The 20,393-nt window shown below is 44.3% G+C and overlaps 1 long non-coding RNA gene across 1 annotated transcript; it reads left to right on the top strand.

The window, feature by feature from the left end:
* The first annotated feature begins 1,661 nt into the window (after positions 1-1,661).
* On the top strand, positions 1,662-19,793 carry LOC138672356 (uncharacterized). Its single transcript, XR_011319722.1, has 3 exons — positions 1,662-1,726; positions 13,326-13,435; positions 19,377-19,793. It is a non-coding gene; the product is annotated as an uncharacterized lncRNA (long non-coding RNA).
* Positions 19,794-20,393: the final 600 nt, after the last annotated feature.

Here is a 20,393-nt window from a genome sequence, read left to right as displayed (position 1 = left end):
CTGGTAGAGGTTGATCTTGGTTTCATCTGTCATAAGAATGTTCTTCCAGAACTGTGCTGGCTTTTTTAGATGTTTTTAGCAAAGTCCAGTCTAGCCTTTCTATTCTTGATACTTATGAGTGGCTTGCACCGTGCAGTGAACCCTCTGTATTTACTTTCATGCAGTCTTCTCTTTATGGTAGATTTGGATATTGATATGCCGACCTCCTGGAGAGTGTTGTTCACTTGGTTGGCTGTTGTGAAGGGGTTTCTCTTCACCCTGGAGATTATTCTGCTATCATCTACCACTGATGTCTTCCGTGGGCGCCCAGGTCTTTTTGCATTGATGAGTTCACCAGTGATTTCTTTCTTTCTCAGGATGTACCAAACTGTAGATTTTGCCACTCCTAATATTGTAGCAATTTCTCGGATGTTTTTTTTTCTGTTTTCGCAGCTTAAGGATGGCTTGTTTCACCTGCATGGAAAGCTCCAACGACCGCATGTTTACTTCACAGCAAAACCTTCCAAATGCAAGCACCACACCTCAAATCAACTCCAGGCCTTTTATGTGCTTAATTGAGAATGACATAACGAAGGGATTGCCCACACCTGTCCATGAAATAGCCTCGGAGTCAATTGTCCAATTACTTTTGGTCCCTTTAAAAACAGGGTGGCACATGTTAAGGAGCTGAAACTCCTAAACCCTTCATCCAATTTTAATGTGGATACCCTCAAATGAAAGCTGAAAGTCTGAACTTCAACTGCATCTGAATTGTTTTGCTTAAAATTCATTGTGGTATTGTCTATAACCAAAATTAGAAAAATGTTGTCTCTGTCCAAATATATATGGACCTAACTGTAGCTGAATACAAATGTGCACCCACCATTAATATATAATTATATATTATGCAACCCACCATTTCAAATATAAATTATAATCTACCACTGTGCCCCTGTGGCGCCCCAGGGTCCTGGCTGTCACAGTGGCATTGTTTTCCTTATGGGGAGAGCTATGGCAGGCTTGGAAGCAATGGAGGATTCCTTTTAACAGGTAATTAGCACATACAATACCGTTCTGACTCCAGGCCAGAAGGGGGAGCTCTACATCCAACTTCAGGGGAGCTGATCTCTCTGGTCAGGAGGAGTTAGTTGCTAGGCAGTTGGGAAGATTTAGACAGTTGGTGCCAGACAGCAGACTGGAGCAGTCTGAGGCAGAAGGAAGAGGGAAGCCTGAGGTGCTGTAGCTCCTAGATGGCGAGATACAGAAGGAAGAACAGCTTTTAGCTAACGTGCTGGAGAGTTACAACAGGGGAGAATAGCTGGGACTGGGCCACATCCCTGATTGAGCGCAGACACCGGTAGCCGGAAGACCGAGGCTTTTTTGGGACTCTAAGACACATAGCAGAAACCGGCAGGACAGCTAGATTATACATCACCTGTTCGCCCTAACACCCAGGAGACACAGTGACACATAGAGCCCGGGTCATGAGAGAGACCCTGTAAAAAAGCTTGAGTCACCTGTCATATGAGTTTGTGTCCCAGTTCAACAAAGGACAGAGATAACTGAGAGGACCTTGCTACAAAGCCATAGGCAGTAAGGGACTATAACAACACAGCGCTAGAAGGAAGGCTTTTAACTCCACGTGATAAAGCTGGACTCTGAACTCGCTTCCAAGCCAGCCGGACCCTGCCTGTACCTGTAATCTGATGCGCTGGACTGTGGCTGCCTGCTACCATCAGTAAACCAGGTAAAAAGACTGCACAACTGTGTCCTTCATTCTTTACTGCACCACTCACAATCTTTCATCTATTCACCGGGAGCCCTGGGGACCTACTCCACCTGTGGGAAGTTATATTATCTGTCTGTCATAACATCACCCCAGAGAACCCCTTTAAGCAGCGTTGGTCATCCCTGACCGAATACCACAGGTGGCATCACGAACTTTCCTAATTTCAAACCCCTTTAAAGACCTTCCTTTTAACATGGGTGCCCAGGGCCACAGACCGGGTCACCGCCGTCGTGTCGCATCCCTTTAAGTACCAGACCCAGTACAGAGTACCCCACGGTCCTGGCAGGTGACTCAATTTGGCGTCACGAACAGGATAGACTGACCCAGCAAACTGGGTCTTGTGCGCCTAAGAAACTGTGCTTTATTGAGAAACTAGAGAGACTTTATTGAATTGTGTACCAGAGACTTTAATGGGTTTCTAAAACATCGCCATCAAAAATCGCAATTACTGCGTCACCACCATAATTGCGCCACACGGTGCGCGCACTTTGTTTTAAAAATAACCGCCAACAGCCACCAGAAGGAGCGCCATGAGGAGCGCAGGAAAAAGAGGGGAGTGCCTTTGTGGGCGTAGCCTGAAGAGAGTGCGAAGAGAAGGCAGGTGCCGTGCTGCGAGAGGGGCCGCGGGTGGGGACACCATGCAGCAGAGCCGCAAGTGAAGACGTCGTGCGGAGGCCCTGGACGGAGGGCTGGGAGAAGCGCCCAACCGCTGACAAGAGGAACTGCTGCAGACCGTGCACCGGAGAAAATGCTAAAGCCTCCAGAAGAGAGATGCCGGCCTCTATAAGGTTAGCAAGGGGGAAAAAGCCATGTCTGCCCCAGGAGGAGGATTGGTGGCGGTCGCAGCCGCAAGCCCCATAGTATCCCCAGGCCCCGCAGTGGACACACCTGCAGGCCCCATACCGCCACCAGGTCTGGCAATGCCCGCAGCTCCAATAAGCCGGTTGGACCCCGCCGCAGCTACAACGCCCATACTGCCGCTGTCCATGCCATATATCCCTGGAGCGGCCTGGCTGCCCCAATGTTCCAGGGAGTCCTATGCATTGAGTGACTTTAAGGAAAGACTCTGCAGCTTATTTCAGGTGTACCCCCTGTTGGAACAGCAGGGATGTGACACCCTAGCTGGCCAATTAGTTGGTGCAGCACAGAGAGGAGTGGAATCTTGGCCGGATATTGGAAAAGGAACTGTTGAGCAGATATTGGCCAGACTGGAGGACAATTTTGACATTCGCACTGCAGCAATGGTAGGGATGAGATTCTTTGGATGTGAACAGAGGGTGCAGGACAGTATATGGGACTATGCCCTTAACCAAAATTGTGCAGTCCATGCAAGTGCCCTCAAAGGAGAAGATCCAGCTGACCTCCAGTCCAGGAGGATGGAGGCCTGAGGACCTGACCTAAAACAAGAAGAAAAAGTGTTATAAATGTAATGTTGTGCATTTGAAGAAAATTTTTGCACTTGTGTTATGTATCGTTCAAGAAAGAAACCTCCCATAAAGGGAAGCAAAAGTTATTTTTTGCATTTGTATATATGTTCCTGCAACGTTCAAGAATTAGTTACCTCCCATAAAGGGAAGCCAAAGTTTACATGTTTTTAACCTGTTTACCCTGTTTATATGCATTTACAAACATTTTGCATGCATTTTAATAACCTGTAACTGTTTTCTTTTCCTAGTCTGGGAGTACTGGACTTAATGGGGGGGGGGGAGTGTGACGCCCCAGGGTCCTGGCTGTCACAGTGGCATTGCTTTCCTTATGGGGAGAGTGATGTCACACTTGGAAGCGATGGAGGATTCATTTTAACAGGCAACTAGCACATACAACACCGTTCTGACTCCAGGCCAGAAGGGGGAGCTCTGCACCCAACTTCAGGTGAGCTGCTCTCTCTGGTCAGGAGGAGGAGTTAGTTGCTAGGCAGTTGCTAGGCAGTTGGGAAGATTTAGACAGTTGGTGCCAGACAGCAGACTGGAGCAGTCTGAGGCAGAAGGACGAGGGAAGGGGCCGCACAGCCTGAAATGCTGTAGCTCCTACATGGCAAGATACATAAGGAAGAACAGCTTTTAGCTAACATGCTGGAGAGCGAAGCACAGGAGAGTTACAACAGGGGAGTATAGCTGGGACTGGGCTACGTCCCTGATTGAGCACAGACACAGGTAGCCGGAAGACCGAGGCTTTTGTGGGACTCTAAGACACATAGCAGAAACCGTCAGGATTATACATCACCTGTTCGCCCTAACACCCAGGAGACACAGTGACACATAGAGCCCGGGTCGTGCTAGAGACCCTGTAAGAAAGCTTGAGTCACCTGTCATATGGGTTTGTGTCCCAGTTCAACAAAGGACAGAGATAACTGAGAGGACCTTGCTACAAAGCCATAGGCACTAAGGGACTATAACAACACAGCGCTAGAAGGAAGGCTTTTACCTCCACCTGATAAAGCTGGACTCTGAACTTGCTTCCAAGCTGGCCGGACCCTGCCTGTACCTGTGATCTGGTGCGCTGGACTGTGACTGCCTGCTACCATCAGTAAACCAGATAAAAAGACTACACAACTGTGTCCTTCGTTCTTTACTGCACCACTCACCATCTTCCATCTATTCACCGGGAGCCCTGGGGACCTACTTCACCTGTGGGAAGTTATATCATCTGGCTGCCGTAACATCACCCCAGAGGACCCCTTTAAGCAGCGTGGGTCATCCCTGACTGAATATCACATGTGGCGTCACAAACTTTCCTAATTTCAAAAACCCCTTTAAAGACTTTCCCTTTAACATGGGCACCCAGGGCCACGGACCGGGTCGCCGCCGCCGTGCACGTCCCTTTAAGTACCTGACCCGGTACCGAGTACCCCACAGTCCTGGCGGGCGACTCACCCCCACTAACTATAAATAGCCGCTTTCATCATCTAAAAATATGTAAATTAATTAGCACCTGTACTCTTTCCCCAATTCATTCCCAGTTATTGCATCCTCAATGCCCCCCCAGTATATACTTCCCCCTCCCCGATTCATTATATTTACATGCCCCTTCTGCCCAATTCATTGTAATGTCTTTCTCTCCCACCCTCTATTCATTATTATCTGCTCTCCCGCACAATCAATACATCATTTACTCCCCCACACTTAAAAAATTCATCATTATTTGCTCTCCCCCAGGTCACTATTTCCTCTCCCCACCCCCACCTTCAATTCATCATTTGCTCTCCCCACCCCCCACCTTCAATTCAATTGCTGTCTCTCACCCTCACTTAATCATTTTCAGCCCCCCACTGCATCATTTTCAGTCCCTCATCCCCCTGGCTTCATCGTTTGCAGGCCCCCTCCCCTCTCACTTCAGCATTTGCAGTCCCCCTCCCCTCTCACTTCATCATTTGCAGTCCCCCCTCACTTCATCATTTGCAGTCTCCCTCAGACACACTTCATCATGTGCAATCCCCTCCTCCTCTTCATCATGTGCAGTCTCCCCTACCCCACCTTATCATTTGCAGTCCTTCCTCAGACACACTTCATTATATGCAGTCCTATGTCCCACCTCACTTCATGATTTGCACTCCCCGCTCATTTCATCATTTGCACTCCCCCATCCCCCTCACTTCATAATTTGCAGTCCCCCTCCCCCTTACTTCATCATGTTCAGTCACTCATCCCCTAACTTCATGATTTGCACTCCCCCCTCACTTCATCATTTACAGTCCCCCTCCCCCCACTTCATCATTTGCAGTCCCCCATCCCCCTCAACTTCATCATTTGTAGTCCCCATCCTCCCTCACTTCATCATTTGCAGTCCCCCTCAGAAACACTTCATAATTTGCACTCCCCCTTAGACACACTTCATCATGTGCAGTCTCCCCCCTACTTCATCATGTGCATCCTCCTTACCTAACCCATTTAATTCATTTTATAAAGAGAAACGAGGAACGTTTTTCATACTTTCCTCACAGACAATCACCTGCAGGTGCAACTCAGCGTCTAGCGTCCTTGTACATGTCGGCGTGTATGCGATGATGTCGTCGCGTATTTGCGGTCACTTAACCGAAGTACAGAGAAGGTAGAGGGAGCGGGATCTGTGCCGCAGCCAGCAAGGTTAGAAAGCCGTGGAGCTCTGAGAAAGCTCCCAGGCCCCTGCGCCGACGTGTGCACCGCAGCGCAGAGCATTTTAGTGCCCTATGGGTCCCGGTGAGCAAAAGCACAAGAGCGGGGCCAGAGACCTCTAGACCCTCCTGGGCAATAAAAATGAAAAAAGCATATACAGAATGGGAGGAATAGGGCAAAGCAACAGCACATGTGAAAAAGACTCAAGTATACTAATAGATCATAAACTGAACATGAGTCAACAATGTGATGCAGCAGCAAAGAAGGCAAATGCAATTCTGGGATGTATTAACAGAAGCATACAGTCTAGATCACGTGAAGTCATTATTGCCCTCTACTCCTCTTTTGGTCAGACCTCATCTGGAATACTGGGTCCAGTTTTGGGCACCACATTTTAAAAAAGACATCAACAAACTGGAGCAAGTTCAGAGAAGAGGACCAGAATGGTGACTGGTCTGCAAACCATGTCCTATGAGGAACGTTTACAGGATTTGGGAATGTTTAGCTTGCAAAAAAGGAGACTGAGAGGAGACTTAATAGCTGTCTACAAATATCTCAAGGGCTGTCACATTGTAGAAGGATCATCTTTATTCTCATTTGCACAAGGAAAGACTAGAAGTAATGGGATGAAACTGAATGGGATGAGACACAGATTAGATATTAGAAAAAACTTTTTGACAGGTAGGGTGATCAATGAGTGGAACAGGCTGCCACGAGAGGTCGTGAGTTCTCCTTCAATGGAAGTCTTCAGAGGCTGGAAAGACATCTGTCTGGGATGATTTAGTGAATCCTGCTTTGAGCACGTGGTTGGACCAGATGACCCAGGAGGTCCCTTCCAACTCTAACATTCTATGATTCTATGATTCTCTGATTCCTCTGTTCTGCTGCTCACCAGGTCCCATACAGCCGTAAGGGCAGTAATGCCCTGATGGCGGTGCTGGATGTAAAGTGCTACTGACAGCATCTAGTGTGGGGAAAACTGCTGATAGAAAGAATAAAGGAAGAAAATACAAAACATGAGAACAGAGAAAAAGATTTGCTTCTATGGTATACTTAAAATTATTGACGCTGGGAATTAACCTGATTGACTGGGGTAGTGCAATTCGAAGAACTGGTGCAGCATAAGAAATGCCTTGGAGGTGGGAGTGGGAGGTTCAGATTAAGGAGGATGTAAAGGTTCATTTACACTGCACAGTTATCATGCAGTCTAAACATGCTGACAATCACTGAACCAACAAGCAAACTGCTCATTAGTTGGGTGAAATGCTGTTTTGTACTGCACAAAACATCATTGTACTCAGCAGCACATTGTCCTGTGTAAACAGGACGCCTGCTGTCAAGAACATTGGCAGCCTATGCGGCCTGATTAAATCTATTATGAATCATTCATTGCACAACAGTAGCCAGATTGGGTGGAGTAGCCTGAAGCCATGAGGGCTTTGCCATGCAGTATGGGTGCTGCCAGTGGGGCGTCAGGTCACTCCCCTCCTGGTGCGCTATCGCTTTAGTGATGGTCAGTGCATTCTACCGCACCTTTTAAATTAGGGACCTAACATAGTAACATAGTAACATAGTTAGTAAGGCCGAAAAAAGACATTTGTCCATCCAGTTCAGCCTATATTCCATCATAATAAATACCCAGATCTACGTCCTTCTACAGAACCTAATAATTGTATGATACAATATTGTTCTGCTCCAGGAAGACATCCAGGCCTCTCTTGAACCCCTCGACTGAGTTCGCCATCACCACCTCCTCAGGCAAGCAATTCCAGATTCTCACTGCCCTAACAGTAAAGAATCCTCTTCTATGTTGGTGGAAAAACCTTCTCTCCTCCAGACGCAAAGAATGCCCCCTTGTGCCCGTCACCTTCCTTGGTATAAACAGATCCTCAGCGAGATATTTGTATTGTCCCCTTATATACTTATACATGGTTATTAGATCGCCCCTCAGTCGTCTTTTTTCTAGACTAAATAATCCTAATTTCGCTAATCTATCTGGGTATTGTAGTTCTCCCATCCCCTTTATTAATTTTGTTGCCCTCCTTTGTACTCTCTCTAGTTCCATTATATCCTTCCTGAGCACCGGTGCCCAAAACTGGACACAGTACTCCATGTGCGGTCTAACTAGGGATTTGTACAGAGGCAGTATAATGCTCTCATCATGTGTATCCAGACCTCTTTTAATGCACCCCATGATCCTGTTTGCCTTGGCAGCTGCTGCCTGGCACTGGCTGCTCCAGGTAAGTTTATCATTAACTAGGATCCCCAAGTCCTTCTCCCTGTCAGATTTACCCAGTGGTTTCCCGTTCAGTGTGTAATGGTGATATTGATTCCCTCTTCCCATGTGTATAACCTTACATTTATCATTGTTAAACCTCATCTGCCACCTTTCAGCCCAAGTTTCCAACTTATCCAGATCCATCTGTAGCAGAATACTATCTTCTCTTGTATTAACTGCTTTACATAGTTTTGTATCATCTGCAAATATCGATATTTTACTGTGTAAACCTTCTACCAGATCATTAATGAATATGTTGAAGAGAACAGGTCCCAATACTGACCCCTGCGGTACCCCACTGGTCACAGCGACCCAGTTAGAGACTATACCATTTATAACCACCCTCTGCTTTCTATCACTAAGCCAGTTACTAACCCATTTACACACATTTTCCCCCAGACCAAGCATTCTCATTTTGTGTACCAACCTCTTGTGCGGCACGGTATCAAACGCTTTGGAAAAATCGAGATATACCACGTCCAATGACTCACCGTGGTCCAGTCTATAGCTTACCTCTTCATAAAAACTGATTAGATTGGTTTGACAGGAGCGATTTCTCATAAACCCATGCTGATATGGAGTTAAACAGTTATTCTCATTGAGATAATCCAGAATAACATCCCTCAGAAACCCTTCAAATATTTTACCAACAATAGAGGTTAGACTTACTGGCCTATAATTTCCAGGTTCACTTTTAGAGCCCTTTTTGAATATTGGCACCACATTTGCTATGCGCCAGTCCTGCGGAACAGACCCTGTCGCTATAGAGTCACTAAAAATAAGAAATAATGGTTTATCTATTACATTACTTAGTTCTCTTAGTACTCGTGGGTGTATGCCATCCGGACCCGGAGATTTATCTATTTTAATCTTATTTAGCCGGTTTCGCACCTCTTCTTGGGTTAGATTGGTGACCCTTAATATAGGGTTTTCATTGTTTCTTGGGATTTCACCTAGCATTTCATTTTCCACCGTGAATACCGTGGAGAAGAAGGTGTTTAATATGTTAGCTTTTTCCTCGTCATCTACAACCATTCTTTCCTCACTATTTTTTAAGGGGCCTACATTTTCAGTTTTTATTCTTTTACTATTGATATAGTTGAAGAACAGTTTGGGATTAGTTTTACTCTCCTTAGCAATGTGCTTCTCTGTTTCCTTTTTGGCAGCTTTAATTAGTTTTTTAGATAAAGTATTTTTCTCCCTATAGTTTTTTAGAGCTTCAATGGTGCCATCCTGCTTTAGTAGTGCAAATGCTTTCTTTTTACTGTTAATTGCCTGTCTTACTTCTTTGTTTAGCCACATTGGGTTTTTCCTATTTCTAGTCCTTTTATTCCCACAAGGTATAAACCGCTTACACTGCCTATTTAGGATGTTCTTAAACATTTCCCATTTATTATCTGTATTCTCATTTCTGAGGATATTGTCCCAGTCTACCAGATTAAGGGCATCTCTAAGCTGTTCAAACTTTGCCTTCCTAAAGTTCAATGTTTTTGTGACTCCCTGACAAGTCCCCCTAGTGAAAGACAGGTGAAACTGCACAATATTGTGGTCGCTATTTCCTAAATGCCCAACCACCTGCAGATTTGTTATTCTGTCAGGTCTATTAGATAGTATTAGGTCTAAAAGTGCTGCTCCTCTGGTTGGATTCTGCACCAATTGTGAAAGATAATTTTTCTTGGTTATTAGCAGAAACCTGTTGCCTTTATGGGTTTCACAGGTTTCTGTTTCCCAGTTAATATCCGGGTAGTTAAAGTCCCCCATAACCAGGACCTCATTATGGGTTGCAGCTTCATCTATCTGCTTTAGAAGTAGACTTTCCATGCTTTCTGTTATATTTGGGGGTTTGTAACAGACCCCAATGAGAATTTTGTTACCATTTTTCCCTCCATGAATTTCAACCCATATGGACTCGACATCCTCATTCCCTTCGCTAATATCCTCCCTTAAAGTGGACTTTAGACAAGACTTTACATAGAGACAAACCCCTCCTCCTCTCCGATTTTTACGATCCTTTCTAAACAGACTGTAACCCTGTAAGTTAACTGCCCAGTCATAGCTTTCATCTAACCATGTCTCGGTTATTCCCACTATGTCAAAGTTACCTGTAGATATTTCTGCTTCTAGTTCTTCCATCTTGTTTGTCAGGCTTCTGGCGTTTGCGAGCATGCAGTTTAGAGGATTTTGTTTTGTTCCAATCTCCTCACTGTGGATTGTTTTAGAAATGTTCTTACCTCCCTTCTGAGTATGTTTTCCTGGGTCGTCTTTGTTCGAGTCTAATGTTTTTCTTCCCGTCCCCTCTTCTTCTAGTTTAACGCCCTCCTGATGAGTGTAGCGAGTCTTCTGGCGAATGTGTGTTTCCCAGGTTTGTTGAGGTGTAGTCCGTCTCTGGCGAGGAGTCCATCATACCAGTAATTCACACCGTGGTCTAGGAATCCAAATCCTTGTTGTCTGCACCATCGTCTTAGCCAGTTGTTTGCATCAAGGATCCTGTTCCATCTCCTGGTGCCATGCCCGTCTACTGGAAGGATAGAAGAAAAAACTACCTGTGCATCCAGTTCCTTTACTTTCTTCCCCAACTCTTCAAAGTCCTTGCAGATTGTCGGTAGGTCCTTCCTTGCCGTGTCATTGGTGCCAACATGTATCAGAAGAAATGGGTGGACGTCCTTGGAGCTGAAGAGCTTTGGTATCCTATCGGTCACATCCTTGATCATCGCACCTGGAAGGCAGCATACTTCTCTTGCAGTTATGTCCGGTCTGCAGATGGCTGCTTCGGTGCCTCTCAGTAGTGAGTCTCCCACCACCACCACTCTTCGTTGCTTCTTGGCTGTACTTTTTGCTGTCACTTGTTGCTGTGTGCCCTTTTCTTTTTTGCTTGCTGGTATTGCTTCATTCTTAGGTGTGCCATCTTCATCCTCTACAAAGATTTGATATCGGTTCTTCAGTTGTGTGGTTGGTGATTTCTCCATGGTCTTCTTGCTTCTTTTGGTCACATGCTTCCACTCATCTGCTTTTGGAGGTTCTCTGACACTTTTTGCACCTTCTGTGACCAGTAGAGATGCTTCTGTTCTGTCTAGAAAGTCTTCATTCTCTTTGATGAGTTTCAAAGTTGCTATTCTTTCTTCCAGACCCCGCACCTTTTCTTCTAAAAGGGCCACTAGTCTACACTTCTGACAGGTGAAATTGGATTCTTCTTCTGGTCGATCTGTGAACATGTAGCACATGCTGCAGCTCACCATGTAGGTTGTCACATCTGCCATGTTGCTCCTAGATCCTGCTGACTTGCTGTGTGTTTTCCTTCTTGTGTAATCTACTCAGCCAAGCTCTCTTGCAATAATGTCCTACAGGCAAAAATTTGCGCGCCGTAAGGCGCGCGGTTTGGTGATGCTTTCGAAGCAGCTGGTCCCGGCTGTACCCAACGATCTTCTAGCTTAGGGAGACTTCGCTTCTCCCAGAAGGCACCTGGAATATGCAAATTAGCCTCCTGAAGCTTGAATCCCTGGTTTGGTGATGCTTTCGAAGCAGCTGGTCCCGGCTGTACCCAACGATCTTCTAGCTTAGGGAGACTTCGCTTCTCCCAGAAGGCACCTGGAATATGCAAATTAGCCTCCTGAAGCTTGAATCCCTGGTTTGGTGATGCTTTCGAAGCAGCTGGTCCCGGCTGTACCCAACGATCTTCTAGCTTAGGGAGACTTCGCTTCTCCCAGAAGGCACCTGGAATATGCAAATTAGCCTCCTGAAGCTTGAATCCCTGGTTTGGTGATGCTTTCGAAGCAGCTGGTCCCGGCTGTACCCAACGATCTTCTAGCTTAGGGAGACTTCGCTTCTCCCAGAAGGCACCTGGAATATGCAAATTAGCCTCCTGAAGCTTGAATCCCTGGTTTGGGGATGCTTTCGAAGCAGCTGGTCCCGGCTGTACCCAACGATCTTCTAGCTTAGGGAGACTTCGCTTCTCCCAGAAGGCACCTGGAATATGCAAATTAGCCTCCTGAAGCTTGAATCCCTGGTTTGGGGATGCTTTCGAAGCAGCTGGTCCCGGCTTTACCCAACGATCTTCTAGCTTAGGGAGACTTCGCTTCTCCCAGAAGGCACCTGGAATATGCAAATTAGCCTCCTGAAGCTTGAATCCCTGGTTTGGGGATGCTTTCGAAGCAGCTGGTCCCGGCTGTACCCAACGATCTTCTAGCTTAGGGAGACTTCGCTTCTCCCAGAAGGCACCTGGAATATGCAAATTAGCCTCCTGAAGCTTGAATCCCTGGTTTGGGGATGCTTTCGAAGCAGCTGGTCCCGGCTGTACCCAACGATCTTCTAGCTTAGGGAGACTTCGCTTCTCCCAGAAGGCACCAGGAATATGCAAATTAGCCTCCTGAAGCTTGAATCCCTGATCCCACGATCTGCGCTGTTATCCCTTTCATCGGTGGGGCGGCCATCTTCCTGGGGCCGCGCGTGCGCAGATGGAGTGCTCTGCTGCACGGGGCTTCAGGAAAATGGCCGCGGGATGCCGCGCATGCGCATTAGAGATCGCGGCGGCCATTTTCCCAAAGCCGAGTTTGCATCTCGGCTTTGGGAAAATGGCCGCCGCGATCTCTTCTGCGCACGCGCGGCATCCCGCGGCCATTTTCCTGAAGCCCCGTGCAGCAGAGCACTCCATCTGCGCACGCGCGGCCCCAGGAAGATGGCCGCCCCCACCGATGAAAGGGATAACAGCGCAGATCGCGCGCTGTTTCTTCACGTTCGCGCAGGGAATTCGGAACTTGGACATGCGCACACCACTACGTCACCAACGGAAAGCTGGGAAAGAAAAGAGTGATGTCACCACGCCCATCCGACCTGACCATCCTGATTGACAGGCGAAAACGGCGACTTTGGTAATGTATTTCTCAGCATAGGTAGGGAATCAGGGTACACTACATACACTATAGTAACGCACAGCTCAGGCCCTATTTAACAGTATTTATATCTCAATCTCAAAAAACGGGGTGACAGGTTCCCTTTAAACATTATCCGTCTGGAATATCAGAGAAGCAACACCAAGACAGAGAACCCCTGGGAAATTCACAACACTGCATGGGCGTCCCCACTTATGCAGGTATCACAACACTGTACATGTACAGGTACCCAACTTTCTCCTTCTTATGTCATGTTTCTCTTGCCTTATATAGTGATTTACACTGTGTAACTCTGGTTTCAGCCTCTGCCCTCTAGTGGCCAGCTTTTGGGAGTAAGATGAATCAGAGAAACCAGGCAAACATCAGACAAGGGGGCAATAAACCACAGAATATAAAAGCTCCAAAGGATTAGGTAAGTCCACAACAGACAGAGGTTAAATAAACCTTCATGTTTTACAATAACAACAAACAAACATAGAGAAACATAGAACTGTTTGTGAGTTAAAAGCTTTCAGACAATAAGTAAACAGTTCTCAAGATTGTGTCACTTTGAACATTGTCTGACTTTAAATGTATGACCAGCAATGATGCTCTGTCATGGTCTGAATGCATTCTGTATATTTCAATATGGACTCAAAATATCCATTTTTATGTTCACACTACAGCTTCATACAGCCTGATCAGAATGTTAGCCTAAGAACCTCATGCTCAGCTTTGTAAAATTTTACCTAGTGGCATAGAATCAACATATGATTTTTCTGATGTGCGGCCTAAGTGTCTTTTCCTCTACAATTATGACAGAGTATTAAATGACCGCCACGTGCCAAGAATGTTGCCTGACAGTCGTTGTTTAACCCTACGCATTGCCTTGGTCTTAGTTCATTAGCAGAGGGAAGAACATGAGGGCGAAATGTAGGTCAGTGTAGCAAAGGCTTTGTAGGCAAAAATAGGTTTTTATTGTATTCTATAGGAGATGCGCAAACGGTGCAGTGACTGGCACAAGGTGGAGGCAGTAGTGTACTGGCTGGACAGAATAATTAGTCAGCTTTGGTACTCACTTTCCATTCTTTCAAGGGGTCCAAATATGTCCAAGACTCTAGGGCAATAAACTGTGCTTATAACTTAGTTTTATTTAATAAATTAGTCCAGATTCTTAAATTCTTAGAAAACCCCCTGTTTTTGGAGTTTTTTTGATGGGTGTTCTCACTCATGGAACACGTCCCAGCTCTGAACCCATGTGTCTGTGCTTGAGATTGAAGGTGTTTGTGACATCACTTAAGCAGGAGAAAATCATAATATACAACATGCAATTGGGCATGTCATGGAAGACAAGACTAAGCGTCACATGACCAATGATTGGGATATAATTCAAATTATATTTGGCCAAAATATGTACCAGTAGGATATCAAATTATTTTTTTTCTACTCTGTTCCCTCTGCAACCCCTTTATTTTTCTTCTTGAGCTTCAAAAATTAACATTTTCAGTTCTTTGGAAACCCTCCATAGTGCACACCAGTATGTTATGGACAAACATACATCACCATAAGTTTATGTCTTTTATGTGATTTTACGTCTTTTTTTGCCTTTTATGTGAGTTTATTTCTTACACTAGGAATGTAGTAAAAGTTAATGTACTTGACCTGCAACATTACACGTCTTATAAATAATTCTGTGAGCAAGAAAACATCCGGCAGAGCCTCACCAGCGCTACAACAACTCACCTAGGTTAAGTTATTGCCATTCTATAAGCTGCTAATAAATGAAAGAACATCGTGTATCAGGCCTCTGATCTTTACCATCATGAGATCTTAAGTATGTAGAATTACAACATAGAAAAGAAACTTTGCTCCCAATTCCGAATTATCCTCTAGATGTGCGAAATCGTGCTCATTGCAAAACTAAAAATCTTAGACAGAAATCCAGCATCATCCCTCCTAGATCGCACGCCTGTCAATCAACTTTAACTTTTCTGCTGCTTCCTGGAACTGCAGTTCAATTAAGAATATTGCCTAATAAACGTCTATTGTCAGAATTACTCCAATTACCAACGAGAACAATCCAACAACAGAGTCAGCCATGAGCGGAATACCATATATCGTAGGGCACCATTTATGGTCGCCTGTGTCCTTTCTATAATTGCATCATTGATGTATCACTCTTATATTTAAAGGAGATGATTACATGGATAAAAATATATACAGTGGGGAAAATAAGTATTTGATACACTGCCAATTTTGCAAGTTTTCCCACCTACAAAGAATGGAGAGGTCTGTAGTTTTTATTGTAGGTACACTTCAACTATGAGACCCAGAATAAAAAAAAGATCAGAAAATCGCTTTGCATGATTTTTACATAATTAATTTGCATTTTATTGTATGAAATAAGTATTTGATACAATAGAAAAACAGAACTTAATGTTTGATACAGAAACCTTTGTTTGCAATTACAGAGGTTAGATGTTTCCTGTAGTTCTTGACCAAGTTTGCACACGCTGCAGCAGGGATTTTGGCCCACTCCTCCATACAGATCTTCTCCAGATTTTTAATGTTTTGGGGATGTCACTGGGCAACATTGAGTTTCACCTCCCTCCAAAGATTTTCTATTGGGTTCAGGTCTGGAGACTGGCTAGACCACTCTAGGACCTTGAAATGCTTCTTACTGAGCCACTCCTTAGTTGACGTGGCTGTGTGTTTTGGGTCATTTTCATGTTGGAAGACCCTGCCATGACCCATCTTCAATACTCTTACTGAGGGAAGGAGGTTGTTGGCCAAACTCTTGTGATACATTAACCATCTTACCTTCAATACGATGCAGCCATACTGTCCCCTTTGCAGAAAAGCCCCCAAAGTATGATGTTTCCCCCACCATATTTCACGGTTGGGGCGGTGTTTTTTGAGATATATTTATCCTTCTTCTTCCTCCAAACACAGGGAGTGGAGTTGATACCAAAATGTTCTATTTTTGACTCATCTGACAACATGATCTTCTCCCATGCCTCCTCTGGATCATCCCGATAGTCATTGACGAACTTCAAACTGGAATGGACATGTTGCTGGCGTGAGCAGGGAGACCTTGCGTTCCCTGCAGGATTTTAATCCATGACAGCATAGTGTGTTACTAATGGTAATATTTGACTGTAGTCCTTGGTCTTTTCAGGTCATTGACCAGGTCCACCCTTGTAGTTCTGGACTGATTACTGACCTTTGTCCGAGTCATCTTCACCCCACGAGACGAGTTCTTGCATGGAACCCCAGACCAAGGAAGATTGACACTCTCACAAGTTTAAGGTACCTACGATAAAAATTACAGACCTCTCCATTCTTTGTAGATGGGAAAACTTGGCAGTGTATCAAATACTTAATTTAAGTCTCACTTTCCACCTTTGTAACAATGGAAGATTTGACCTTGAAATTATTTGCCCTTGGGTCTTCATAGACTTTGCCACAATTGTATAAAGTTATCAACCTGCTTAATGGTCAGAGAAGGAGCCTCAAGGCACATCATTTCACTCACTCTTCTAAACACCAAAAAAAGTGAATTGAAAAGTTCATATTTTAACATACAGGTGAGAATTGTAAAGTCAGAAAAAGCAAATAAAACTGCAGGTTCATGGATCGATATCAGATAGAAACCCAATCTGAGTGTTAATGCGCATTCCTCCAGGCTGGGCTCCCTATAATGTGATCAAATAAGTAAAGCAGAAAAAGCAACTATGCCCTGTGCCAAGAGGGTAATTGAGATCTAGACTGAAGAATAACAGCTGCTTCAATATCTCTTTGGATGAAATCTTGGGTCATAAAACTTGTCTGAAAGAAAAACAAAGTCTCTTTTTTAGCTTTTCAGCTACGTTGACAATTACTATAAATATAGTTAGTGCCCAATTATAGGAGGGCACAAAAGGCACGTGCCTCAGGGTTTATCGCATTTGGGGACAGAGAGTCTGATCCACCCATGCTCCAATCCTACCAAAACAGTTCTTCCAAAGAAGAAAAACTAGTTGTTCAGTGAGTCCATATGTCTTATAAGACCCAGGCTAAGGGCTCATACTCACTTGCAAGAAAAAAAAAACGGTCCATAATCTGGACCGAAAAAATAGGATGCAAACTATGCGATTGTCATGCGAGTTCAATGCGATTTTCAATCGCACCATCCGTTTTACATCCGTATGCAATGCGTTTTTTTTCTCTGCAACTATTTTTTTTACAATCATTTACAGGACCATTTACAGTGTTCTATGCCACAGAATGGTAAGGTATCTGTAAAAAACGGGCGGAAAACGGATGGTCCGTATTCCGTGCATTTTTTTTATCGCCCCCATTGACTTGCATTGGCGAGAGTCACCGCAAATCGCAGCCTGCTGCGATTTTTTTCTCAGTCCGATTTCGGCTGAGAAAAATATCGCAAATGAGATGTCACTTATTGAATAACATTGGTCTGAGTGCAATCCGCCGATTTTTTTATCGGATTGCACTCGTCCGTTTTGCTCGCAAGTGAGTATGAGCCCTAATTCTAACTTATGGTCCACCATGCATCCTATAGTTGGGCAAGGAAGACCTTGGTAGTCATTATTTATATGGGTCTGGTATACACTGCTCATCTTTGGGATCCTCACCTCTAGCTATCGCAGGGTTTCCTTGATGTCCTGCTAGAGATCCTGTCCAGCCAAGAAGAAGTGAGGAGGTGGCCAATCATGCATGTGCCTCTTTCCATTGGCACTATGTGTATTTTTTTAAATTTATCCCTAAAAAGGTTGTTGTAAAAATGGGTCTGAGCCCTCGGAATAGGATAAGGACCCCTCACCCAAATTACTTTCTCAGGTGCCAAATATGTTTTGCCATTTCCTCCCCTATCCCAGTTTTTGAAGGACAAATTTTCTCCATACAAGCCACCCGACAGGTGTGACTTTCCAAAGCTGAATGCCATCTTCTCAAGGGTCCCATAGCAAATGGATGGTATCTCTTCAATAACTTTATGCCTGGACCTTTCTTGATTTTCAATCAACCCAATAGTTATTAAATCTAAGGATTTGTGCACACGTTGTGTTTTTGCAGTGTTTTTTCCATACAATTTTGCTGTGGAAAAAAAATGCAGGGTTTTATAGTGCCAGCAAAGTTTTCTGAAACACACTGCTTGTTTTTCCAGTGCATATTTAAACCCGTAAAGTGCACCTTCAAATATGTAGTGCGACAATTCTTTTAGCATTTTTCATCCCTTCAAATGAATGGACAAAAAAATCATAAGCAAAAACGAATCAACGAATCAAAACAAGCGTTTTTGGGTTTTTTTTGCAGCGTTTTTCCTGCCGACACTCTGTTTTTTTCCAGTAGAAAAATCTGCTGCAATTACTCAACATGTGTACATATCCTTAGGCTGTGTCCACATGCCGTGTTTCTGCAGCGTTATTTCTGCCATCAAAACCTGCTCTCTTGGCAGCACAAATGCTACGTTTTGCTGATTTTTTGTGCCTTTCTTTGTTGTGCAATATGTTTAATTTCTCTACAGCATATGTTTAACTACGGTAAGTAAAACTTTTAACCAAAAACACAAAAAAATACAACAAAACCCATTTGATGCATTTTTTTGCAGCGTTTTTGCACTTTTTCATTGTTTTCTATCGGTGAAAAAATGCTACAAACGTGCTGAAAGAATTAACATGTTGCAGATTATTAAAAACAGGAACACTCAGCATGTCCACATGGACTTTTCCTCTCTGAACCCTGTTCACACAGGTAATATACAGATGATCAGGTTTTTAAATACATCAGATAGGGATTATATATACATCAGTTAGGACTGCTCTATATGGGTATACCTTGACGTTTGGTGGAGCAGCTTAGTATACATTTTTTGCAAAAAACGTATCAACCAAATACCCTGTTTTTTACATCTTTTTACTAGCACTCCCGGATTACTGTGATTTTTTGAAACTGAGTGTTTTTGGTTCTACTATGCTCTTTTGTGTCTTCAAGATAACTAAAAACACTGCAGTACTGAAAGAAAAAAACTGGAAGAAAAAAAAAAAAGAGTTCATGATATTTTGGAAATCTCATAGCTTTTCCCAGTACTGTAAAAAGCTGCTTCTTTTCTGCAGAAAAAAGCAGAAAAACAAAATGCTGCAAAAACGCTGGGTGTGAATGCAGCCTAATTTAAGAAATTATTTTAAAAAATCATCAAAGAACTTCCAATCAGTCTATTGACACAGCAGAAACATTAGAGAAGGTTGTCAGGTCTTCTATTACAACTTGGAGGGCAAAAAGTTAATTTAAAAAAAAAAGTTGTCATGAAGTTATTGACGTGTTATCTTTGTACAATGCATCTCATTATCTGCCTCTTTTTTTATCTTGCCTTACAGCCATTTACTTTTCCCATGTGACACCACTGCTGCCGGCGCTGTGTAAGAGGCGATCAATTTTTACAAGAGCGTAAAAGTTATTTTATAAGCTCCTAAGGCAATGAAACACTATGAGCTGTAGATTCTCTGAAGACCTCACCATATGGCTGACAAGCGGATAACTCTAGCTGGTAACCCTTCATGGTGTGGGCATCGGTGATTTATCAGTGGGCGATCGCCAACATTTATGTGTTACAGTCCATTCCTACATTATAAAATAAAGGTATATGTAAGATGAATCTACAATTAAAATTAATCTACATTAAAGGTGTAAACCAAGGTTGTTAAAGAGGAGGACAATTTAGCTTGTTCTTCATTAAACAGGTCCTAAAAGTTGACCGAACGTTCTGCCTCTTCGCAAGAACCCAAAATAAAGCTAAATTGACAACATGGAAGCATTTGGTTGTAGAAAGTGTTAGAAGGTCATTGATATATATTCCCAAGACCCCAATGAGATGAGATAAGAACACCCATAGGGAAGTGCCACTCCGGTGATGTTGGCACCCTTGTTCCCGAAGCGTAAAGTGAATTGTTGTGTCACAAGCCCCCTTCAGCCAACGAGCCGGCTGCTCTTGGACTTCAGCCCACTAATGTTCCATGAGGGTGGACGTCCGCTCTGACTAAATAGTAAAGGCTGCAGTTGACGCGCGGCCATTCATTAGCTGTAGCGGGCACGAGACACCAACATGTGACCCGCTAGGAATAGCACTGTCGACATCGCTGGAGCAAGGGGCGTCGCTACCATGTGGCAAGTTGAGTACTTTGCCTCAAGGGGCACTGCCTTCAATAGAGAGAGGGGGCGGCAGATTCTGCCGCTATAGTAACTGAATTTGCGTCCTGAATCCTTCCTTCCAGCCTTCCCCGCCTCACGTGACCGGTCATGTGATCGTGACATCATCACAGGTCCTGAAGCTGCTCCTCTCCTGCATCTGCTTGGGCTGCTCAAAGAAGGCTGTTCTGGTTTCTGTGCACACAGGA

Source organism: Ranitomeya imitator, chromosome 3, assembly GCF_032444005.1.
Source record: "Ranitomeya imitator isolate aRanImi1 chromosome 3, aRanImi1.pri, whole genome shotgun sequence".
In the NCBI taxonomy this organism is placed as follows: domain Eukaryota; kingdom Metazoa; phylum Chordata; class Amphibia; order Anura; family Dendrobatidae; genus Ranitomeya; species Ranitomeya imitator.
The sequence above is the reverse complement of the archived record's forward strand: the minus strand, read 5'-3'. Positions and strand labels throughout refer to the sequence as shown.